At 31.0% G+C, this 19,210-nt stretch overlaps 1 long non-coding RNA gene across 1 annotated transcript in view; it reads left to right on the forward strand.

The window, feature by feature from the left end:
* LOC308653620 overlaps positions 1–17,122 on the forward strand; it is a 169,589-nt gene extending 152,467 nt beyond the window's left edge. The window contains exon 3 of the long non-coding RNA XR_014023079.1: positions 16,204–17,122. This is a non-coding gene — a long non-coding RNA (uncharacterized lncRNA). The remainder of the gene's footprint in view (positions 1–16,203) is intronic.
* The last annotated feature ends 2,088 nt before the right edge of the window (positions 17,123–19,210 follow it).

The raw sequence follows: 19,210 nt of genomic DNA on the forward strand, positions 1-19,210 counted from the left end.
ACTAGAGGCACTGATGTATCATTGTGGCTTTAATTTGCATTTCCTTAATTATAATTGTGTTGAATATTTTTCATATGATTGCCATCTGCGTATCTTCTTGGATAAAGTCTGTAAATAATTTTGCCCATTTTAAAATTATGTTGTTTTCTTGATATTAGCATTTGAATATTCCTTTTGTTTCAGGGCATAAGTACTCTATCAGATACATACTTTGCATGTATTTTATCCTGGTTTTGTGTCTTGTCTTTTTATTTTCTTAACAACATCTTTCAAGAGGAAGAAAGTATTTCATTTTAAAGAAGTCCACATTATCATTTTTTTTCTTTGTTGATCATTATTTTTATGTCTTTGCCTAATCCAAAATATCAAAGGTTCTATTTTATATTAAATTTAGACTAGATTCCAAGTTAAACAGATTTTAAAAATAATGTGTAAATTATAAATGAAGGTTAATTTTTACATATGGTTATGGAATTGTGTATTCGTATGATCAAATAACTATTTATTCACTGAATTATATTTACAGCATTGGCATAAATAATTTTGTTAATAAATTTGTGGGTCAACTTATGACTGTTTTCTCCCATTGAACTATTTTTTAATCTTAATGACCATATACAAAATCTTGATTACTGTAGCTTATAACAAATCTTAAAATCCTGTAATATTGGGCCTCTAACTTTATTATTTTTGGAACTGTTTTGAATATTCTAGGTTGTTTCCATTTCATATGAAATTTAAAATCAGTTTGTTTATTTCTACAAGATATCTTCTGGTATTTTATTGGCAGTATATTGAATCTATGTATCAATTTGAGAGAATTGGCATCTTAAGAATATTTATTTTTCTAACCCATGAATACAAAATGTCTTCTCATTTATTTAGGTAATTTTAATTTATTTTCTGCAGTGCTTTGTAATTTTGAGCATACTGGTATTTCACATTTTTTATTAGCTTTACCCCAGCATATTGTACATTTTGATGCTACTTTAAATGGTATTTTAATTTTAATTGTTTGTAGTATTTTGAAATAAATTTTCATATTGATTTTGTATCCTGCAATCTTTCTAACATATAATCAGTTCTCATAGTTTTTGTATGTTTGGTTTTGTTTCTTTTTTTTTTAAGTAGACTTGTTTTCTGGAAGAGTTTTAGTTTCACAACAAAGCTGAACAGAAGGTATATTGAGTTCCCATGTGCTCTCTTCTCCCATACATTCTCAGGCTGCCAATATCCTGCTGCCATCAAACTTCTTATAGCTTGCTAATACATTTGTTTATTTTTTTCCCTCCTATTTCTTGTGCCTTCCTTTCTGGAGCATCTTAGATTTGTGGGTTTATAGATTTCATTAAAAATTTGGGAAAAACTCTGGCCATTATTTTTTCAAAACTTTTTTCAAATTATCAAATCTTTATACCTGTTTTTCTCTCTACTTTCACAAATTCAATTTCAGCTGGGTGTAGTGGTGCTGGCCTGTAATCCCAGCAGCTCTGGAGGCTGTGCCTCATCCCAGTATCACAAGTTCAAAGTCAGCCTCAGCAACTTAGTGAAGCCCTAAGCAACTTAGCAAGACCCTATCTCAAAAAGAAATAAAATAAAAAGAACTGGAGATGTGGCTCAGGGGTAAAGCACTCCTGGGTTCAATTCTCATTACTGAAAAAAAAATCCCCATCACTGAAAGAGAGAAATTCAGTTTTTATGTTTAGCTGACCTGGAGTTACCCTCAGTTTACTGATGCTGTATTAATTGTTTTTGAAATTTTCTTTTCTGCTTAGAATTTCTCTGTTCCTATGTTGGCTAATATTTTCTTTGGTAGGTCTAATATGCCAATAATTTCATAAATTGTACTTTTTGCCTCATATATAGCAGTTTTTATCTCTAGAAGTTTGATGTGTGCCCTTTCATATACTTTCCAATGTCCTTAACTTTTTGAACATATGGGATACAGTTAAAATACATACTTCAATGTATTGCAACAGACGGAATCTGAACCAAACATGAGAATTTAGCTGTCTTCTCTTAAGCTAGCTATTATAGAAATCTGCAAAATTATGAATCAGTGCCATACTTCTTACTAAATGTTTTCATCAAAATGTATGATTTATTTTTTCAGAATATTATCTCTGTGATATTGTGTATCCAATATTTCTTTTTTATTTGTTTATTTTTTGTATGATTTATTTTAACATGAATTAGATTCTCTTTGCTGTCTTAAAATGACAAAAATGTTTTTAGTTTCTTAGCTTTAATTTCCATTATGGTAGATATCCTTAGAAAAATCCCACATAAACAAAAACTTTTGGGGATTCTCAGTAGTTTTAAAAGTGGTTCCCAAAAGAAAAAAATTTGAAAAGTAGTTACTACACATCCTTGCATTATCATGATTAGATAGTAATATTGAAAATTGATGGTTTCCAGAAGGTCATATTTTGAGAGTAGCCCAAAAGCCTATGCAACCTTCAAATGTACACTATTTAGAACTGTAAAGGAGATTTACAGAGAAACCCTAGTTATTTTTTGTAAGCTTCATAACTCTAAATTCTCATGGATCAGATTTTAAAAAAAATATTTATTTATTTTTTAGTTGTAGTTGGACACAAATATCTTTATTTTATTTATTTTTATGTGGTGCTGAGGATCAAACTCAGGGCCTCTCATGTGCTAGGTGAATGCTCTACCGCTGAGCCACACAACCCCAGCCCCATGGATCAGATATTTTTAAGACACTAATTTTCCAGCCTGGTGTGGTGGCATGCATCTCTAGCCCCAGCTACTCAAGAGGCTGATGAGGAGTGTAACTCAAATCCAGGAATTTGAGGCTTGTCCCAGTTTGGAAAAAAAAAAAGAAAGAAAAAACAAACAATGACAACAAATAAATGAGAATAAGAAAAACAAAACTAGAGTACCATTCCAAAGCAATCAATATGGGAATAATGAGACGTATAAATGAAATAGATCATGAGATTTGAAAGGTAAAGCTTAATGTTGTATCTCTTGAATTCATATCATATCCATTAGCCCATGAACTATGGAATGTGTCAAATTTGTTTACTTATTTTTCAAATGAGTCAAATTGATTTACCACCATGGGATTGTTCTGAGGATTAAATGAGATGATGTAGGTCGTATTTACTTATTTTTATTTAGGCTGTATTTAGATAGCTATAGCATTGTGTGTGTGTGTGTATATATATATATATATATATATATATATATATATATATATACACACATACATACACACATATAATACATGTTAGATAGCTATGGCATTTTATATATATAACATATATATGTGTGTGTGTGTGTGTGTGTGTGTTTGTGTATTTGTGTAACGTTATTCCTGAAGTCATTTAAACCCTGAACTTCAAATAGAAATATGACCTGAGAAAATGTCTCAGTTAAGATGGCAGGATTTGTGATCTGGATATCCCAAATTTTTGAGGTTTTTGTGTTTGTTCACATTGAAATATGAGTATTATATAAAAGTCAAATCAGAATTTTACCTGCTAGATAAAAATTTATTGCTTTGGAGGTTTTGGAGGTATCTATGGCAATTAACTGAGACTTTGACATAATTATGTTTAGTACTATTTATTTGCTTCCATTGCTGTTTGTATTTTTCTCATGATTTGAGAAAGTAGATCATTTAGTATTGAATTTTGTTTAATATAAGTAGTTTTTCTTGTATGTAATATTATTCTAACACTTTAGAAGATAGTAAAATTTCTTCTATTAGTTTTTTTCTAAAAAATTGCTATTTCTTCTTTGGATTATGTTTTAATTTCTTTTACTGCAATTAATTTTTAAAAATATTTTATTTTAAAATATTGCAGATATCATTTGTATCTTTGCTTATTGCTTTTCAAAAACTGAACCTTATATTTAAGAGGACAATGAGATTGTTTTGAAATATAGTAGCTATATATACAAGTTACAATGTAATTTTCTTTCTAGCAAGAAAATGAAGGCCTTTTGCAAGTTTCAAAGGAATGAATCATGCTAGGTTGCAAATATTTTAATGAAATATAAGGAATTAAAACCCTAAAATGTAATTGATGTTGATAGATTATTTAGCTAGAAATATAAAAAATCAAAACTACATATTAAATAGTCAAACAAATTATAAGTTTTTTTTAGTACATTTCTGTTTTTCTTTCTTTTCCTTTTCTGGTTTGTGTGTTTATTGACTTAATTTTCTCCCATTTGAGAAATCCGAGGTAAGGATTCCTTGGAAGGAATTTGACTATCGTGCTACTATGGTCAGAATATTTTTGTCATCCCCTCAAATTCATACTCTGAAACTTCATCACCCTGATGTGTATTAGAAGGTGATTAGATCCCTCACAAATGGGGTTGGTGCCCTTTTAAACAAGACAGCATAGAACTTACGTTCCCTTTCTTCCATGGGAGGATCCAATAAGAGGACAGATCTATGAAGCCAGTCTGAGTAATATAGCAGAACCACATTTCCTTAGAAAGAAATGCTGACAGAGCAGAGGTTCAAATCTTAAGGAGCTTGTGTGTTTCAGTATAATTTTTTTTTTAAAAAAAGCACAGTAAATAAATCATATTAGGTAGTTTATTGGTCAGCTAACTACCCAATTAACTACTTAATTAGGCTTTGGAAGGAATCGATAATTCTTCTGTTTTGACATGTTGATTCCTTACATCATTTCCTTTACCATAAACACATTGGACTATTGTATTGTTTTAATCCCATTTGTTTGGCAATTTAAATAATAGTTATAGTATAAGTGAAATTTAATAAAAAGTGAGCTTTTGTAGAGTTATAATTGGAAAACTTCCATCATTTTCATTCAACTCCATACATATTATATTAGAATTCTAAAAGCCTGATTAATTTTTTTTAAGTTTTCCTTAAGAAAAGGTACTTTTACCCCACTGCTTTTTTTTTTTTTTCAGAAGGAATGCAGATTCACTGTGGAAGTTCGGCTTTTAAAAATTATGTCCCACTTCCCTCCTTTCTTCTCACCTCTATGGTCTTTCATTGAGAGAAAGGAGAAAAACAATTTTGAATGTCTTCACTATGTGGAATAGGTACAGAAGTAATTTGGATAAAAATTTAAAAATAAAAAATAAGAAAAAAACATTAAAAAGTTTTAAAGTAAAATGATTAGGCATTTTAGGGAAAATCAGAATTTACATGGACTTTCCATAATCAAATATATATTTTTTAAAATTTTGATTTTATACAAGAAGAAGAAATCATTTTCAGCTTTTGCTCAAGGTTTATGGAGAGAAGTAAGGGAGACCTTTCAGTCTTTTGTCTTGGTTCTTGCTCTGCTTAATATCAATAAACAAAGCTCCTTCACTGTAGAACACAGGATGGGTGTGAGCAAGCTGTGGCCTTTTTGTGTATTACAGAAGGGCTAGCCTCATGTCATTCACAGTCTGGAGATGAGATCAGGTGGTGTGTGGTGCAGACAAACTCCTGTCTCTTGCTGATTTTTGCTTGGTGTATCCATACCTATAAGGGTTCCTATCCTCCAAGAATCTTAAAATATATTGCAAAGCATTAGATAAACATCTCTCTTATACCTCAAAACTAATTTTAGAAAGATTCAGAAGAGGTATTTTAACTTAAAAAAGTGATAACATTAATGAAGTTTATTTAGGTTTTATAATTATTGGGGTTTGATTTGCTTTAAATTGAGGTTATTGCCATACAACAAAGCTGTATAATGATTAGTCCCACAGTGTGGCAATTACTTATTCATAACTAGTTGCAAATATGAGTACTTTATATTTAATTATTTCCTGAAGAAGTTTTTTTCTTAAGCCATTTTTAAAGCCATTTTCTACAAAACAAGAAGATGAATTTCTATAACTTGCACTAAATGAGAATAATGGAAGATAAAATTAAATAATAATAAAAATGAAGTTTAATTTTTTTTTTTTTTTTTGTAACAAGGGTCAACCACTGAACCACATCCACAGTGATTTTATTTTATTATTTTGAGACAAGGTCTTGCTAAGTTGCTTAGGGCCTCACTAAGTTGCTCAGACTGGCTTTGGACTCATGATCCTCTTGCTCAGCTTCATGAGCTGTTGGGATTCTAGGAGTGCTCCATAGCTCCTGGTTGAAGTTTAGATTTTATCTAAAGGTTGAAGAAAAAGGAGAAATGTTAGTTTACAGAAACAAATCAGATTTGGTTAAATTTAAATATGAAGTCTTATGTTTATGCCCTTCATCAGTATCCTTTCCATGGAAGAGGAAACGAACAGTTTTAAATACACAATTGATTTTACTTTACAGTTTAATTTTCTATATTTCAAATATTTAGGCATTTAGAAGGTAAAAATGCTCCTATACAGTTCAAATTAACAATTTTTATGGACTTGATTTGTACATACAACAATAACTATACTTAACTAGATATATGTGTGTTTGTTCTGAGTGATAACAGATTAAGTCTGAATGGCTATTTATTCAAAAAACCTCACGGGTTCAGCATGTTCAGCTTTATCTTGATGAAAATTCTATACCTGTACCTCTAGAGCTGTGTCACATCAATTTCCCAGTGTTGATTGGTGTTACATAGTCAGATTCATATCTATCAAATATTTAAGTTAGAAAAAGCTTATGAAGTAAACATCCAATTTGTGTATTGTATTAAAACAGAGGCATCAGTCTTCTCTGAGAACTTTCTTACTTTGTATTACTTTATCTAGAAAGCTGATGATTCAGAATGTTGCTTTGGAAGTAAAGAATTTGGGCAAAAGTAAATTACTTTTTTCTTATTTTTACTTATTCTTTACTAATTAATTTTTCAAATAAGTAAAATGATTACATGGTTCCAAAATCAAATAGAAAAAAAGCTGCTTTTTTTCTAATAAAAAGCAGAATAAAATGTCTGCTTCCACCATTACTCATTCATCCAGACTCTCTGTCACTGTCATGGTATCACTTTTATTAGGTTCCCTGCCAAGTTTCTCTCTGCATATACAAGAAATAAAATGTATTTTATTATATCTATCCCTACTGTATACAAAAGTCAGCATACTAAAGCATGTGTCCATTCCTTCTATTTTTTCTTTTAATAATGCATTTCAAAGATTTTTTGTATTGTTAAACAGAATATTTTATTTTTGGAGCAGCATGATATTTCATTGTATGCATATAACTATATTACAGTTAACTTGTCAGTACTTGTTTCTAGGTATTTAGTTTGTTTGAAATCTTTTTTCATTACAAACAATTTTGAAGTTCATATATTATTTAATACATGCCAGGTATATCAGTAAGATAAATTCCCAGAGATAGGATTATTAATTCAAAGTATATTGCATTTTTGATAGATATTACCAAATTGCCTCTTTCTGGTGATATCAATTTATATAATTCCAAACAATGCATGAGACTGCCTGCTTTCTCATACAAAGCCTTTAAAGTGTATTGTCAAACTTTGTATTTCTGCCAATCAGTAGATGTGAAAATAATATATTGTTATAGATTTCAAATACATTTCTCTACATGAAGTTGAATATCTTTATGTGCTTTGGAGTTGAATATCTTCTTGTTTGTTTCAGATATATTTGATTTTACTTCAAATTCTTTGGTAGATACTTTCATGGGTATTTCAAACAGTTTAAGTGAGTCCTGAAATATTATCCCTGTTGACAACTGAGCAGATCTCTTCAATAAAATAAATATATCTTTCCAACAAACTTTTTTTTTTTAGAGAGAGTGTGGGGGGGGGGAGAGAGAGAGAGAGAGAGAGAATTTTTAATATTTATTTTTTAGTTCTCGGTGGACACAACATCTTTGTTGGTATGTGGTGCTGAGGATCGAACCCGGGCCGCACGCATGCCAGGCAAGCGCGCTACCACTTGAGCCACATCCCCAGCCCCAAACTTTTAGTTTTATGTGAACTATTTTTTACATATATTCTTGTTCCTGTATGTTTGGACTTTTTGCTTTTTCATTCTACGGCCACTGATCTTACCTTTATGTTTATAGTTCTTTTTTTTTTAATAAGAGGCAATAGAAGACTTTGTTTTCTAAATTAAGATCCAAATGTTTTTATTGATTTTTGTTCTTAAATTTCTCATGGCCAATCGCTTCATGATGTTTGGACTTCACTAGTTTTGACTCTTAAAAAAAAATATTTTCTTTAACTCTGTCAGGAGAGGAAAAGATTTATTATTGCTATTTGGTACCACCAGTACTAATATGCAAGCATAATATTGCTCTTTGGTCTTTCAGTTTAAAAAGCGTTTGATATTTTTTCATTTTTGCTTAGCAGCATAATCTAAGATAAAATTACATGATTTTCTCCCATTTTGATTTGTCAAGATCAATTTTGATATTCTTCTGTCATATTCCTCCTGGTTTGGTTTTCTTATATAATTGTCCTTGCCTTAATTAATCTAAATCAAGAAAATAACATCTGTTTACTTTATTCATTAATTTGCCATTTTTTGAATTATGATATTATTCCATAGTCTTCTAATGTTTTTGTCATATTTCTTAATTTTCCTTTTGACCATTTTCTTGCATCAATGCTTTTATCTTCATAGCATACAAATGTATTTAAAATTCTGAAAATTTCCTGTAAGATAGACATTGTGCTATGTAGGCACTGAGGAGTTATACCCTTTATCTCTTAAGGAATTTTTTGTCTAGGGTAGAGAAATGTGTAAACTAAAAGTTCTTTGGAGAAGTTCTTTTGAACAGGGAACTTTAGATCTGAATTGTGAAGGATAAGTGGTAATTTCTTAGGCACAGAAGAAGGTTGGGAAATATCACATGAAAAGGCACTGAGGGTTAAAAAGATAGTTTCATTTGCCAACAAGTCATTTGAACTAGTGTGCTAAAACCTGGACAGGTGTGCCTTAGGTGTAAGGGTAAACCCACAAGTCACTGGTAGATTGCAAACAGGAGTGATACAGCTTGTTGTTTAAAGAAATCTGCAGAGGAAAGGGTGAATAGGAAGGGGTCAAAACTGAAAATAAAGAGATATATTAGGAAAATAAGTGGTAAAGCAAGAAATGATGGAGTCCTGTAAGCAAGAAGTAGCAGACCTAGAATAGAAGAGATACTTAAAAAAGTAAAATCAGCGTCATTTGTCCCTGAATGAATATTGGGATGAGAGAGAGAGAAGATGGAGCATAGGATTACTCCCAGGTCCTGGCTCAAGTCATATGTAGAAGTTTATGATAATAAACTGAGAAAGGGAAGAAAGAGAAATGAATTCAAGGATAAGACTGAATTCATCAGTTTTACTTGTGGAATGACCAAATGAAAATGCCTATTACTTGCTAATATACATTTTTGTATGAAAGAAAAATAACTGGACATGTGATTTAGATTCAGAAGTCATCTGTATATGTATAGATGATCATTGAAGTCACTGGTATTGACCATTCTAGAAAGCATGAGGTTAGAGTTCTCCATTTTGTGTCAGTCATTAAAGGATGATTTATTTCCACTCTGAAAAAGAAGCAATAAACTTAGGAAGCTCACTGTTTGTGAGATGGGAAGAATATATAAATAAATTTATGTCACGGAACCCAAGAGTAGAAATAGTTTCAACAAACAACTTTAATCTATCGTCAAATAGGTTAAATGATAGAGAAGTCAGGTAGAATTCAGTCATGGCATGTTTTTGAGTTTATGTTCAAGCTCAGTTGCCAGATAACCTATATTTGAAATGATGTATTCTTGATTCTAGTGTGTCCTGTAGGTAGATGTGTAAAAGGTTCAAAGCATATTTTTTTTTAAGAAATGAAAATATGTACAAAATGGGAAACAAGATATAAATGGGTCAGGGAAGACTTCAGTGGGGGATATATTTTGAAATAAAATCAGAAGGATGAATAGTTTTCTAGTAGCAGAGGAGCAGATGGAATACTACATACAAAATGATGCATGCATGCAAGAGAATGTCATTTGCTAAAGAAACTGCAAGTAATTCAGTGTCACTGAAACACAGACTTTGAGTGGTGGGAGTGAAGGGAATAAGGAGGGGAAGAAATCAGAAAAGAAATAATGAATAGGATAATAGATTTGATTTTGTCATAGTAAGGAGCATTGAACTATTCTGAGCACTGATATGTTACAATTAGTAGCCTCTGTCAAATCTATACAGATCTCCCCCTTCTCATTTCCTTTCCAGGTAAAGGATAGAATTATACTTCTTCTTGTCTTTTGTGCTTTAGTGGAATCTTATTACTGATTTTGGTCAATGAATTGTTCAAAGACTGATGCTTTTCATCACTGGCTTGGAGCCTTGCATGCTGATACAAAATTCTTCAGAGTTTCTGTTTGTTCTGTCATAGTGATAGGTAATACCCAGTATGGTAGATACAGTATTTGGTTTTCCAAATGACTATTATCTTATGTGTTAAGCCATGATGATTATAACACAATTAAATCTCTTACGGCTGAGATAGATAGTAAAGTTATCAAATCAAAAGGATTTTGCAATTTATTAACAACATGAAGTAAGAGGGAGAAAGAGAAATCCAGGCTAATGAGTTATATAAAGATTTAGTCACTGAACTTAATAGTTAGATTGCCATTTGTGATTTTTAAAAGAGATCCTGAAGGTTGTGGTGAAATGTTCAGGAAGTAAAGTATGTTGATGAACCAGAGAATACATGGGGGATAAAGAAGTAGAGATAACTAGTGTTGAAATCAGCAGCATAATTAGTATAGTAGTTGACTATGGAATACCTGATGGTGCAAAATGCAAGTATATATACTTTTATTTTAAGAAAATTGTACATACTATATTACCAGAAAGTGAAATGAATGTATAGCAAACAAGAAAAAAATCTATGGCTGCATTTAATAGTTATACACAAACCCATGGTTGCATTTAATTTAATATACAAGCAGCCTTAGGAAATGAAGACTTCTCATTGGGTAATAGGGACTGCAGTCATTTCTGACTTCCTTCACAAATTCTGTTTAACTTATATGACATAAATTCAGCATTTTTTTTCTATATTTCTTTACTTTTCAAAGTATTTTTAGTTTCCTAAATTTGGATTTAAGATTAGAAACAGGAAATATCTATATTTCATTTGGATAACAATACAAATATCATTCAAACTGCAAGCTAGACACATTTCCTGTTATTATTGTTTATCTTTTTGGTTGCTACCTGTAAATAAAATAAAATGATATACTGATAGTGATCAGTTGAGATAACAGTAATACAAAATGATAGTAAAGACCAGCATGAATCTATAATAATTGAGGCCAATGATATTTTTCATTTTGAATCATATATAATCTATGAAACTGTATCTGTGTATAGTTTTAAACATGCAGTTCCATGAATAATTTTTGTCATCAAATTCTTTAAATTTTGAATACTAATAAAAGTACCATGCCATTTGTATTTTATAGTATATGGGAAATCTTAATAAATATTCTGGAAAACAATATACACTTCCAAGTAGGAAGAAAGGTATTCCAGATACTCAAAAATGTAATATGGGATATTTCAATAGGCCAATTATTAAATATATTATGGCAGTGGTCGAATAGCTATTGTAGAAGTGTATGCATATAGAACCTATTTAAGGTTAAGCATTTACAGTGTTTTATTACAGCAAACACTGCCCTATACTCCTTAGGGTCAAATCCACAGGCATTTAATTTTAGCAATTGCCATAATAGAGGCATTATGGTAATGCTGTAGCATTTTGGGTACACATAGAGGTTGAATGCTATTATGTTTTTTCTTTTTCCTCTCCTTTAATGCTTTGTCTACAGTCTACATATTACTTGGAAAAGGAAGAACTTACACACCTCTTTGTTTGAATATTTAGAACTTAGTTTTAAAGGTTGAAATGAACATCATATGAAAGAAAAATTAATGGGAGATTACAGAAAGGGGAATAATCTTCCATATGTTTTAGGTCTTTGGACGCAAGAGACACATCACAAGGACCACATGTACTTCTTTTGAGTCCCATCTTCAAAATTAATGAACATCACATCTTTTATTTTTCCCATAAGAAGGTTTCAACTCGACACAATTTTATTCACTGATTTATTTTATTATGTTTTTAAAAAAGCATATTTTAATAAGGTGATTGTCTTTTTCTCAGATAACAGGCATAATGACTATCATTAGGGTGCAGTCTAAGATATAAAGTATAACCTCTTAAATTATTTTTCTTTTTTCATATTTTTTGTGCATTATAGTTGTAAGAAATGGTGGATTTGTTGTTATATATTCATACATGCACAAAATATAATGTTATAATTTGGCCAATCCAATTCCCCAGTATTTCCCTAACCCTCCCACCCCCCAGTTAAAGTTTGGTGGAATGTGAGAGACATCAGTATCCAAAGTACATGTATGAAGACAGGAATTGGTGTCAACATATTTTATATACAGAGATAGGAAAAAATGTGGCTGTATATGTGAAATAAGAATTGTAATGCATTCTGATGTCATTTATTTATTTTTTAAAATCAATAAAAAAAAGAATAACCTGAGAAAGAGTACAAAAGAGCAAGTGGTGGAGGGGTTGAAGAACTTAGCATGTGTGCATTTATAGAAAAGAATATATTCAAAAATAAGGTGATCAGAGAAATTCTTCTTTAACTAAACTATCAACCCAAGTAATGAAAAGCAAGTAAATACACACAGACAGACACAAAAAGTCACTGGGTGTAAGGTGAAGAACAAACACTGGCAGACGTAGTCTGTTTTGAAGATTTGGTATTTAATTTCCTACAGACCTTCTCCCAGAATTTTTTCTTTTATGTTAAAGGCAAAATCTCTGATCCAAATCTATTTTTATCTAGGCTTTTTTTTAAATTTAAAAAATGTATTTTTGAGTGATACATAATTATTATACATATTTATGGAGTGACATGTATATATAATTAGCATATCCATCACTTCAAACACTTATCATCTCTTTGTGGTAAGAACATTCAAAATCCTCTCATGGCTATTTTAAATTATGCAATAAATTATCATTTACTGTAGTCATTCTACAAGTATAGAGAACACTAAAACTTATTTCTTCTGTTAAATTGTAATTTTGAACCTGTTAACAAACCTCTTCCCATCCCTCACTTCCCATTCCCTTACTAGGTTCTGGTAACCATTTTTCTACTCTCTCCTTCTTTGAGATAACATTTTAAGTTTCCACATATGATTGAGAACATGTGATATTTTTCTTTCTGTGGGTGGCTTATATCACTTAGCAGTATATCCACCAGGCTTATCCATGTTTTCAAATGACAGGATTTCATGCTTTTTATATCTTAATAATAGACCACTTTTTACTAAGTTCTTTATCCGTTCATCCATTTATAGATACTTAATTCAATATCTTGGCTATAGTGGTGTTGCAGTAGACATGGCCATGCATGCAGGTCTTTGACATACTCAATTTCATTTAGTAATACCATGATTCTGATCACTGAAGTATCACAGTAGTATGTTAAGCTGTCCTATTATATAAACCCTGGAGAAACTCTTGATCCAGGCTATGCATTAGAGTCACTTGTGAAATGTTTTTAAAAATCAAATGCCTGTATTGAGGACCACTCCATTAGTTTATATTACAGGAGTACCTGATAAGCTCATGATATCATAGAAATCTACAAAAATATTGATATCAATTATGATCTTCTGCTAGTGAAAGGCAGGGCAGAAGCATAAAAATATTTCTACTACCCTTAATGGAGAAAATAGACATGAGTAATGTGACTTCAACTGGGTATGAGCAAGTAAGCAATATTTATAGATTAGAAAAATAGTTTTCTTCTATCCTGTGAGATAACAAGCTTCAGAAGGAGTCATTGCCTGGATTCATTGTCAATTTTGAGACATCTAAAATGTGAAGTTATGCAATATCAGAATGCTTACCCTGGGTCTGTGTTAGTAATTCTAAGTTAGAAACTTCATAGTGTTCTTGACTATAGTTCATCATGCAATCAAAAGACTTTTTTTTTAATAAGCAAAAATATTTTCTGCACTTCATATTTATGGTAGAAAGTGAGAAAATATCAGTAAATAGTAGTAATAGTAGTAATTTTTTTTTAATAAGCAAAAATATTTTCTGCACTTCATATTTATGGTAGAAAGTGAGAAAATATCAGTAAATAGTAGTAATAAGAGTGATCTCAGAAGCAGAAATAACGACATTGCTGTCTTGTTGAACAGACTTTCAGACAAACATATTTTTTGGTCTGAGGTTAGACTCTGGAGACAGATTGCCTAGTTTTGAATCCTCACTTTGCCATGGGCTAGATTTGGGAAGTTATTTGCCTTCCTAAGCTTCTATTTTCTAGACTATAGAGTCAGGGTAATGATACTATTATCTCTATTGGATTGTTATGAGGATTAAATGTATTAATATATACATAATGTTATTGAAATAGCAGCTTGCACATAGTATACATGATAGCTATATTAGGTTAATAATACACAATTAACAAATATTGGATAAAGTCAGTTCAAGCAAATTAAAATTGTTTCCATAGATTTCAATGGTTATTAATTAATCTATGGATTAGCTGCTTCTTTTTTGCCTGTGGGATAAGCACTGTACTTTGCATTAACTTCTTTAAAGATAGAATAGTCTGTTATCCATATTGTACTGCATTTTATTTGATCAACTATGTAGTGGTACACATTAGACATTTTTCTAGTTTTTAAAATATTATAAATAAGACAACAATGTAGCTAATTATGGGTACACATCTATGACAGATTTCTAGAAAATTTTGGGTTGAAAAGTACACAGATTTGAAAGGCTTTTATCTTTTACTGACAATTAACATTTAGGAAGGTTGGGTCAGTTTTGTTACAGCAGCAGTGAATGAGAAGGGAAGGCAAAGATTTTTAACAAGTGCAGTTGATTGAGCCAAAAGGAGCTTTGGGACAACTTCAGCATTTCATACAAGATGTGGCATTAGAAAAGAAAAGCCAATGAAAATCTATCAATAAGTCAAAATGCTCTAAAATATTTTCATTATGGTGCCAGTAGAATACTTGATTATTCAGCATTGGGGCCCATGATAGGTTTTTAACAGTTGTATTACCTCATAGGGTGGTTTTAGGTAAGTACATATCTACATATTTGAAAATGAGAAATGAAAAATCCTATAGTTTGACTTAGTGATTGTAGCATTCTTTGTATTTTTATATTAATTATCAATTTTGTATTGTTTGTGCTAGATTTTTCCATTTTAACGGAGAGATTAGCAATTAGAACATAAAGGAAAAAAAGCAAAATTCATTTCTTGGAAACTAGGTTTATTTTCTAAAGCTCCCTATTGTCTGTAATATTGATCCTGTCTCCCTCTCTCTTTTGTCTTCCTTCTAAATTAATTAATAAGAGCCATAGATTTTTTTTCTTTCAAAGGGCAATTTTGATAATCAATCAAACTATATCCTTCTCATCCTATGTTAAATATGAAAAGACAACACAGTAAATACATTATTGGGGCCATGTAGAAGTATAAAGTTACAACTCTACTTTTTAACTAGGAATTTTAAAGAATGTAGTATTTACTACCTATCTAATAGGTTAGATTTAAATGATACCAAGTAAGGCTTTTCTTTATTGGATTCTTTGACTCAGAAAAAAATATGAGTAATTTATAAATTATCTAAGTATTTAAAAGTTACATGAGAATAACTTCAATTTCTTATTCATTGTATCTAATTTTATCAACATTTAATAAAAGTGGCACTTGTGGCTTATTGAATGTCAGCAACACAAAATTCACAATTACATAACTGAATGGAACAGTAACTATACCCCTTTCAGTAATATACAATATTGGTTGGGTTCTTAATTTCTGACTTTAGTCTTCTAGGCTCATATTTTAATACCACTATTACCTTAGACAAGGTCAGAAAGTGTAGGGCAAAGAAGAAATACAAGCAAATGCAATCTGTTTTGAAGATTCAGTATGTAATTTAACTTCCTACAAACTAACTCCCAGAAATTGTTTTATTTCAAAGGAAAGTCTCTAATATAAAGCCATTTTTATCTGTTAGTGCTGCTGTTGATGTTTTGAGTGTAAAAATTTAATTTAGATAATGCATGGAAACATTCAGCATTATTTAATAGGATAGAGATATTCAATAAATACTAGCCATAGCAATTGCAGTGAAATGTAGGGAAAAAAAAGAAAATAGAAACTACAAACAGGTTTGCATTAGTATCATGTGTTTCCTTTCTCCACAGTTGCTGCTGATACCGAATCCAGAAAGGTGAACAGATTTCCCCTCCTAATAATACAACCATAGCAACAGCAGCTGTGATTGAGGAGAAAGCAGAATAACATCTCTTCAAGTGGGGACTCCCTGATTCTGCAGGCGTTATTCATTATCTGAAGGCTGTGAAGGAAATTGATAGACTAAGAACCTTGTCTGATTCTCTGGAGATAGGAAAACTGAAAGACATTCAATAATAATTTTGCTCATTAATCTTTAGAGGGGCAAGCCTCCATGTACCTTCAAGAGGTCTTCTGACAATAGGGTCTTGCAGTATGTTGTTATCTACCTTACCTTTTATATGTATTTCCTAGGTCTCTAAGAGGGAGAAGGTTAAATAGGGAATTGTGTTTAGATTGGCTTGACAAATAGAACAGTCCATGATATAAAAAACAAAACAAAACACAGTAACGTATAAAAAGATTTCCCAACTCATGGTTCTATAGTAATGTGTTTGTATGAGTTTTTAAAATTACTGTCTGACACAGCAAAATGGGTTCAGATGGCATCTCTATTGACTTGGATGAAGGAAACCATGCCATTTGAACTTTGTAGCACCTCTGATGGATGGAGCATGGGATTGAAAACTTATCATTATCTTTCTTATAAGGGCATATGATATTGGATAAGTTAAATGCACCAAGATAGAAGTACAAATTTCACCTTGCATACTTAAAGGCCTTCACAGGAATTCTGAACACTCTCCTGCTGTAATATAACACATGTTGCACTTTTTGAATATGAATTCAGCAACTGATATCAGTCTTTTGATACATGAGTCTTTAATTCTTATGTTAGAATGAAATGTTAGTATAAAATACATAAATATATTTTGAAAAAGAATAACTCTCTTTAATTTTTTTGCTGATTAGTTGGTTTGTGAGTTTGGGTGTTTTGGATTTGTTGTTGTTGTTGTTGTTCTAGAATTTTTACTTTTTCTTGACAATAATGTCCCATTAGACATTCTCTGTGTACTTTTCTCCAATTATCAAGATATTTATTTTCTCTGCTGAAATGAGGTTAAATATTTTTAAACATTTTATTGTTGATTTAATAATATTTTTAAGGAATGAGTCATACCTGTGTGTTATTTTTTTAAAATGAGATTTTAGCATATGATAGGCATAATAATGTCACTCTCTAATCCTCATTATGTAATTTGACTTATTGAGAGATATTTTTCAATTCATCATGAAGAACAAATGGCCTCGAGTTTTATGTTATATGGACTGATGGAATTTAAATTTCAGAATGGAGTATTCATTTTTTAAACATGGGGCAATAGGCTTGTTTTTTAGACCCTCCTGAAGGAGTAATACCTGAGAAAGTAATTAGAATTTGTAGTTAGCATGTGCTCAAGAATGATTTACATAATTCTGATATCATGAGATTTTCCCTGAGAGCCTTTTTTTTTGTCTTGAGGTGATTAATCAGGTGAATACATTAATTTGATTTCATCTAGAGAGAATATTTGAAATTGTAACATATGAAACATTCATTTTAGAACTGCAAAGTTATCTAATTTGACTCCTCATTACCAAAGATCTTTGCTTATTTCCATTAATTGTCTGAATGACAATGACCCTAAAACAACAGAATTCATAAGCCCTGAGAGCTATGTCTAAACCATCCCTGTAGGTTTATGGCTTGCTATTTTTTTTTTCTTTCAACTGTAAATTTTTAGCAATATATTTCTTTTTATTGTGTTTAACTGTAACTGTATTTGCTGTATTAAGAGAGACAGACAAACAGATGGACATACAGGGAGAGAATGAGAGAGGAAAAGAGTGGCAGAGAAGGGATTTTTCAGGTTTCCTGCAGTTAATTTCACCAACTCTAAGCAATCAATAAGATAACAGGTGAGGAGGCTATAGAATGTTTATTCTCACTGTACTCAAGGTTTTCAAATTCTCTGTAGGACAATCTGAATAGTCAAATATTTTTCTTGGGTCTTAAAAGGTAATTTACTATAGGTTGGGAAATGGAAGTGTTTCAGATTTTAATTTTTAAAATTTTTTTGATATATTTGCATATCTATCTATCTATCTATCTATCTATCTATCTATCTATCTATATATATATATGATATCTTGGGGATACCCAAGTTTAGACAAAAAATATATTTATGTTTCATGTATACATTATTTACGTGGACTTAGAATAATTTTATGCAATAGTTTAAGTAATATCATATATGAAACCAAGTTTTTTTTACAGTGAACTGCCAGAAAATTGTCACTATCTCAGTCACTCACATGGAGAGTCTGTGGTTCACCTGCAGCATCACCATCATTTCTGACTCTGAATTTATATACTACTAATAAACAATAACATCCTTACATAATTCACACATAAGTCTTTAACAGTAAAACAACTACATCCCAATAATAACTGAAAAAAAATAACATGTTCAGGTTAGTAAGCACCACAGCAGCATGCTGTGCCTGGGCATCTGGGTGTGCTCAGGAGAGACACATGGCAGCAGCAGAAGGGTGAGAGAGTCTTCTTTCCCCTGGGAACACTGACAAAACTTGTGTGGTAAGCCTGCAATTTGACTGTTTTCTTTCAAATGTGGTTGTGGTGTCATGGTAGTGCTGGAAAAGTTTCAGGTTTTAGGGTATTTTGGATTTTGGATTTTCAGGTAGGGATACTAAACCTGTACATTCTCAAGAACTTCTTCCTTTATTAATATTCCTGAAGAATTATTTTAACTGTAAATTGCTAATTTATTTTGTAGCTTTCTAATTCATATGGTATAATTAGGTTCAGGGACAGTGGTTTTTTTTTTTTTTTTTTTTTTTTTGCCAGTGTAATACAGTAGCTATTGGCAAACTTTTTCATTGTGGTTGGTACTTGGCAAGAACATGTTGATACAAGTGTTTTATGAGTTTTAGTTAATACAGTCTTTGCTTGTGAGAAATGGTGTTGCTATAAATTGGAGCACAAAGAAAATTTTCCTGAGATCTCAAAGCTATTAA

This window comes from Spermophilus citellus (genome assembly GCF_964194105.1).
Source record: "Spermophilus citellus genome assembly, chromosome: 7".
Taxonomy (NCBI): Eukaryota; Metazoa; Chordata; class Mammalia; order Rodentia; family Sciuridae; genus Spermophilus; species Spermophilus citellus.